This window comes from Pongo abelii, chromosome 2 (assembly GCF_028885655.2).
Source record: "Pongo abelii isolate AG06213 chromosome 2, NHGRI_mPonAbe1-v2.0_pri, whole genome shotgun sequence".
NCBI classification, from domain to species: domain Eukaryota; kingdom Metazoa; phylum Chordata; class Mammalia; order Primates; family Hominidae; genus Pongo; species Pongo abelii.
In genome coordinates, this window is record NC_085928.1 from 21,540,594 (window position 1) to 21,548,290 (window position 7,697).

Here is a 7,697-nt window from a genome sequence, read left to right on the forward strand (position 1 = left end):
TGGGCCCAAAGCAAAAAATTCAGCCTGATCCAACTTTATGTTTCTTCCACCATTATCCCATATCCTTAATATCCCTTCCCATGTCTGTTCTCCAGATTTCTGTTTATATAAATTAGAGAACTCAAGCAGTTCTTTTCAAGTGTAGCACATCTCCTCCTGGGTCACACTCTCAACCTCACCTCTAGGGGACCACCAGGACTTTAGTCTAGTTAGAGTTCGAAGCAAACAGGGGTCGTGGGGGTGGCTCCTGATGAGAATCAACATTATTTTGCCTGGCAACTTGCCTCAGGGGAGGCCATCACTGTTGCCTCAGGCAGTGCAGGGTTTATCTCCTCAGACAAAGGTGGAAAGGCTGATGGTAGCATGGGTTGGGGAGGGAATGTTGCCACTACTGGGGATGGTGAAGCTGTTCCTTCTGGCTAGATAGGTTTGTTAGAGTTTACAAACTCAGTATCCCCAGCTTCATCAGGGTCCTCCCATAGGTCCTCATTCCAAGTTGTAGGGCCCCATTATTTTCCAATCAATGCCCTCACTTTAACAGTAGACACCTGGCAAGGCTGTGCATGCACCTTTCATTTCAGGCCAGCCATTTACATGATAAGAGCTTGTGTCTGTTTTTCCACATTTCAACTCTTTCTCTACAGGAGATAAGACTCTCACTCAGGGCACTCTTAACAGATTTGATGCTCAGTATCTGCTTCTGAAGCCAGGAGATATAATCCCTGAGTTCAACACTTTCCTTCATCACTTTGTCTGCTGAACTTAGGAGCAACCAACCAGCTTCATTATGTTTCTTTGTTCTCCACATATGGCCAAAGGCATTATATACAGAGTCACTAAACTCCTTGCCTCTCATGAGTGGTGAATCAGGAGTGCCAAAAGCATTTATTTTGCATAACTCTCTAAACAGTTCAAGCCAAGGACTATTAGTGTTCTTCATACTATTAAATGTAGAGTCCTTAGCATTTTGGGGTCTAATCATATTAGGCGGCCAACACCAGAAACCCCAAAACCAATGAAAGAACTCAGTCCTTAATATTCTCTTCCTTTAGAACCAATCCTGGTACCAAAATCTATATTAGTCAGGGTTCCCTAGAGGGACAGAACTACAGGGACAGGAGATATACGTATCTATATGTATGTATGGAGATACATATATATGTGTATGGAGATACATATATATGGAGATACATATATGTATGGAGGTATATATATGTATGGATATATATATATATGGAGATACATATATATGTATGGATATATATATATATGGAGATACATATATATGTATGGAGATATATATATATGTGTGTGTGTGTATATATATATATGTATATGAGAGTTTACTAAGTATTAACTTGCACAATCACAAGGCCCCACAATAGGCTGTCTACAGGCTTGAGGAGCAAGGAGACCCAGTCAAGTCTCAAAACTGAAGAACTTGGTGTTCAGTGATTGAGGGCAGGAGGCATCCAGCACAGGAGAAAGATGTAGGCTGGGAGGCTAGGCCAATCTCAGCTTTTCACATTTTTCTGCCTGCTTATATCTGCTGGCAGCTGATTAGATTGTGCCCACCAGATTAAGGGTGGGTCTGCCTTCCCCAGCCCACTAACTCAAATGTTAATCTTCTTTGGCAACACCCTCACAGACACACCCAGCATCAATACTTTGCATCTTTCAATCCAATCATGTTGGCACTCAGTATTAACCAACACGACTGCTTTTATTGATTGTTATTGAGTTTGAGTTATTTTGACTTCACTTTTCCCACCCATTATGTTTAATCCATTCACTAACAACTGCTATTTCTCTTCCTGCTCCATTATTTTCACTTCTGTCTCCATAAAGGAGGTGCTCATACCAGAATCCTGAATTTTTGCAATGCCCCTGAAACACTTTTCTCTCACTTATCCATGTGGCCTTAAATCTATCCTGCTCCCCAGAGTTAAATGGCATTTATATAACACTATTTTGATGATAATTCGCTTTCTCTTAAAATGTTTAAGGAGATTCCTCTTTTTTTGTGAAATGTTTTAACATGATTTCTAAGACCTAAATTTATGTAACAACTAACTGTTTTCCCAATCTTTCATTGTGTTAATCATTCACATGTGTTCATTCTTTTGTATAGAGTCTTCCATGGGTGATCTACTGAACATTTCATCCTTACCCCTTGCCTTTTTGAACTCATGGTATGCTCTAAGGTCTGGATTCCCTGCCCATCTCCCTTCACCAATAAACATTAAACATAAGCTCCTATCCCTCATCTTTGTCTTTTATGAGGCCTACTCTTGTAATAACTTCACAGGGTAATCTCATAGCCAATGCCTTTGTCATTCATTCTCTCAGCTATTTCCCCCCTTCGATTATTATGTAAGTATTTCTCCCTGAGTATCATCTAAACTAAAACCTTCCTAGCATTTCTATGTATCTTGTACTCAAATCATCCAGCAAAATGCTGGGGTTGTGGAAGAAATGTATGCTTAGACGCATAAGCATAGATGCATTGATAGATGAAAATGTTTGATAATGAGATACTCTAATTTTCATTAATACAAAACGTTCCAAATAAGTGTATTCACTGTTTAGGTGTTAAGCATTCAAAACAATGAATCAGTACTAGGGGTAGGCATTTTGGCTATTCATAGCTTTAAGTTAACAAAACTGATACTGGTTTATATCTGGGCTCTCTACTTGTTTTAATATTGTTTAGCAAGTTGTGATACTCTGTTTAAGCTCCCCATTATAATATTCCTCTAATCAATGTTTTCTAATATTTCTTTCCTTTATGCCATTTCCGAACCATTTCAAACTATAGTGGTGGTAAATTACTTTGGTCTGATCACTGTATGCCCTATTCATGACTACCCCAGCCCTATGTTTCATTTCATTTCATTATATAGCCTGCAACACCTAAACCTTTCACTAGTTCCCCAACCTGTAACTTAACCTTTAAATATAAAGCTAAAAATTGTCTATGTCACAGAAGATGCCAGAATTCATGAAACTCTTTCTTTACTAATACTTGGATAAGAAAAATAAAAGTCACCATTTTATACCTACCTGCATTAATATGAATAAATACCAATATTCTAGTTTCAAAATGGAGCTTATTGTGCAAATGTACAATGATGCAGTCAATGTGAAAAACTGTAATGCTTTTTCTAAAAGTTATACATAGAATTACATATGACCCAATAATTCAACTCCTAAGTATTTGCCCAAAATAATTAAAAACAGGTATTCAAATAAAAACTTGTACATAAATGTGCATAGAATAATTATTCATGATATCTACAAGATGAAAACAACCTACATTTCCTTAAACAGATGAATGAATAAGCAAAATGTGGTATATCTAGATAATAGAATATTATTTAGCCACAAAAAGGAGCAAAGTACTGATTCATACATGCTACAACATGGATAAACCTAGGGGAAAGAAGCCAGTCACCAAAGACCACATATGTTGTGATTCCATTCACATAGAATATACAGAATAGGCAAATAAAGAGAAGCGGAAAGTAGATGACTGCTTGCTTAATGCTGGAGGCAGGGAATAGGAAACAAAGGATAGCTAAAGGGTATAGGATCTTTCTTTGTGGTGATGAAATATTCTAAAATTCACTGTGGTGACTGTTGCTCATATCCATGCAAATACTAAAATGATTGAATTTTACATTTTAAATGGGTGGATTATATGGTATAAAAATGAACTGTTTAGTAAATTGACCTTAGAGTAATTTGTTTCTGTTTAGATAAATGATCAACTACAGTGAGAGGTTTATTCATAGATAATGGAAGAGTAAAAAGAAAACAAGCCAATTTCAATGCTTCCTCCTGACATCCTCACCTCATTGGAAAGGAAGAAAAGGAGTTGTTCCTGAAGAGGGGAATGCACTAAGGGCTGTGGTTTCTATCCATTTCAGGGCAGCACTGATGTTAGTGCTAACTAACAGTAACTTTAACATGCTAATGTTAACAAAGTCAAGAGTCCTCAGAAAACTAAATAATTTCACTACAAGTCAAGGGAAAGACAGGAAGTCTGGAAGCAGGTCCCAGGCAGATACCACAGCATTAGCATGTGCCAACTGTGTGTATATTTACCTTAGATTTTGTGAGAAACGAGTCAGCAGATCCTCCTTTCTTATATGGTCAACTGGATATAGTCAGATTTTTATTGCCAGGGGACAGCATTTGAGTGTCAAACAACCTAATCATTTGGAAGCTGAACAGATGTTTAGGAGTGCTGAATGCATAAGGCTCTGAAGATTGTAGCATCCTAGGTAAAAAAACAAACAAACAAACAAAAAAAAACCTCATTAGACCTCTTAAAACAAATATCTTGAATGCTGAAATCCAATTTATTGTGTTAAAAAATTGTTTTTAATTCCTCTATATGAAGTCCTATTAGCCAGCTTTATATAGAGGGTTTACAGTTTTTATTTTAGGAAATGATCTAAGGATCAAGAAAGAAAGTCACATTACTTAAGATGATGAGGACCCTGAGTAGGCAAGTTTCAGGGACTGTTGACCAAAGCATTGCATTATTGTTCCTGCCTTCCTGGATTCAGCCCCTGAATTATCTCATTTTCACTAAGGTACAGAATGATTGTTCTAAAAGTATATCTCACATGTCCAGGAAAATAGCCACAAATGATATCCAGGGCTGAAACTGTTGTCTGATAATTCTTTCCTTTGAATCCATTCCAAAACATAAAAAATAAGGAAATTATAAATGTAAACACCACCTGTCATCAGTTACAAGACCATCTCCTTCCACTACCAGAGATTTTCTGTGAAAGAAAATGAAATTCTTTATATGACACTTTAAAAAAAAATTAAAGGAATTAGCAAAGAGTAGTTTTTAAGAGCTCTAGATTCTGATTAACTTAGCTAATTTCCCACTGTTGTTTAATAAATTGGATCGTTAATGCAAAGGCCAATGAATTTTCTAATGACGATAGTAGAATATAGCCCACAAGTGGCATGACTTTTCGCCTTTCACCTACCCAATTTAGAGTGAAAATATTAGACCACCAGAGAAGAGACTTTCTGAATAAATGTTTTAAAAATGCTATCATTTTCGGTCTAAAAACCAAATATTTTTAATAGTATAGACAAAATATACCATTTGAATTGCATATTAATCTTCTATTACTAGTACCATTGATAGCATCTACATAGGTCTGCATCTTGTCAATTAAAAACAAGGGCAAATATATACCCAGGGCAGTTGGCACCAAACACTGCCCTGCTCACAAGTGCTGTTTATAGTAGAAACTTTTAAAAACCATAGACACATATATACATGCACAGCATACATTTTCAAATCTATCTCTTTTTTTTCCATTTTTCTCGCTCTCTTTTTTTCTCCTCTAATATTCTACTACTTCCTTTACTCTTGGTATATTTACATAACGCTGATATACTAGAAAAACTCAAATGCCATGCTGCATGCTGGCAAATGTGTGTGATTAGCCATAGCCACTCAATTATACCCCTTCTGATATTTTTACATACCTCACTATGAAGTACTTCCTGTGTGTGTATGTGTTTCTTGGCAGTAATAGCATATGACAGTGTAAAATCGCTGGTCTGACAAATGACTGTATATTTCTCTTGGGTGAAATTTTTTAAAAAGTGCCCACATTCATACTCCTTCCATCTTCCATCTCCTTCTCCCCACACTGTGCACTATTGAGTGGTGTCTTTGATTAGAGTACATGAACCAGAAAAGAAGAATGGGCTCCTGCTGAAAAGAAGAAAATCCCATTGATAATTCTTGGGTTGTTTGTTCACTTACCTGGAAATGGCTCAACAAGGCGCGGTATTAAAAGAAATGTTGGAATTTTTCTCCTGTGCTTCCCAAGCAAAAGATTAGAAAACACTGAGTTTCTGTAATTATAATAAGTAAAACTGTTAAAGTTTGCCTAGACTGAGATTAAATCAGGAGTATAAAATATAATCAGGACCCAGCATAAATTAGCCATAGTCAGCTCACTGAGAAATATGCCAACAGACTGAGAGATATTTGATTTGATTTGACTCTCCTTTTATCTTAATTTTTTTCTATTTTTACCCTTTTTCTCATTGTTAAGTCTTATAAATGTATATATTTGCTCACCCACTGCTGGGTTTTTTTTCAGGATTAAATAATTCGTTACAAGTCTTTTATAATAAGAGAAATTTGTTACCCCTTGCATTTTATTTTACCAAACCCTCAGTCCACAAAAATTCCATGGAGTAAATTAATTCTTCCTTCCTCTTCACTGTAGAAGAAAAGGCAGTATAATGTATAGCTGTGTTTTACAAGAGAACAAATCTTTTTCTGTGGTGGTGACAACATGGAACTACGTATCACTTCGTCCTACAAAGAAAGTTGTCCTATGTTCAGGACAGACTCAAATGGGAGTGAATGGCACTGATAAACTGGTCATACAAATTAGGTCTTTATCATAAATTCATAGGGTGGCTTTTTAAGGCATTATATATGTACTTGAAGTGTGTTTTATATCATTTTCTGACCTTGGAATGTAGAGTTAAACTTAGGAAACACTGAAATGGATCAAACTTCATAGTCATAAGAGAAATATCTCATGATTTTATATTGTAAGCATCTTGGCCAGTACCTCTCCTTGGCCCTGCCATCCCTGCCCCACTCCATATTGAAAGTAATGGGTAAACTAGAATGCTTAGGGATAAGTGTGACTTCCTAGGCTGTAGACACCTATATGGTGTCATCCACCCTGAGTTGGATGGCTGACAGCTGGAGTCTAATCACTTCCTGGATAGACCAGAGCAGGGCCATCAACTTCTACTAGGAAACAACTCCTGGAGTGCTGGGAGCCACACTTGCATTCTCATCATGCAGAGCCCAAATATGTTTGTTGAATTTAAAGTGATTTAATGAAATTTAAGAAAATATATGAGGCCTTTTATCTCCTTTCTCACTCTTCTTTTCCTCTGAACTCAGGGTGAAATTCTGTTGACATTTTTTGATGGAAATGTGATTGGGTGTTATGTAAACTTTAGTGTGTTCCTTATCTTAGAAGACTAAATTAGTGCCAGACATAAACATGAGTTAGCTCATAATAGTGGATTAGACTTCTGATAAAAAGAAAGCCTCAAAGAGTGGAGCAAAAAAGATAATGATCTTGGACTATTGCAGTGGAGGCTGAAGCAGCTGGCAAGCAAAGGGGTTGGGGAAAAAGAAGAAAACTATGGAGACCTTGGATGCCCATGGGTATAAAGCCTGGCTGTAAGGGAGCGGGAAAAACAGATGTGACCTACTTTTTAGTTATACCTCAAGAAGGTATCCTTGGGACTTAGTTTTGAGTTCATATACATGTAAGTCTTCCCTTGAGTCATTTTATCGCTAATATTTACTATTAAACATTTTATAATAAAAGATTCAAGTTTGTATATTTATATAAATATATCTACCCACATGCATATGAATGGTTCATTTTTTTTTTCTTTGAATAGGTAAGGTTTTGTCTGAGAATGAATGATAATACAAAGAGAAACAATTCTTGATTAGAAAAGGATTTTTCATATAGAAACAAAATGATTCACAATCAAGATCAGCCACTTCAGGCCAGACACTACATAAACATAGATAAATACTCAAATCAATCAACTAAATAACCATCTTCTGTACTTGGAGTCTGAAGGAAAAATGTGGTTCTTCAATA

General features: G+C 36.4%; 1 pseudogene; it reads right to left on the reverse strand.

Moving 5' to 3' along the window:
• The window catches only part of LOC129058364 (uncharacterized), a 98,584-nt pseudogene extending 91,213 nt beyond the window's left edge, over nucleotides 1-7,371 (reverse strand).
• Between the last annotated feature and the right edge of the window lie 326 nt (nucleotides 7,372-7,697).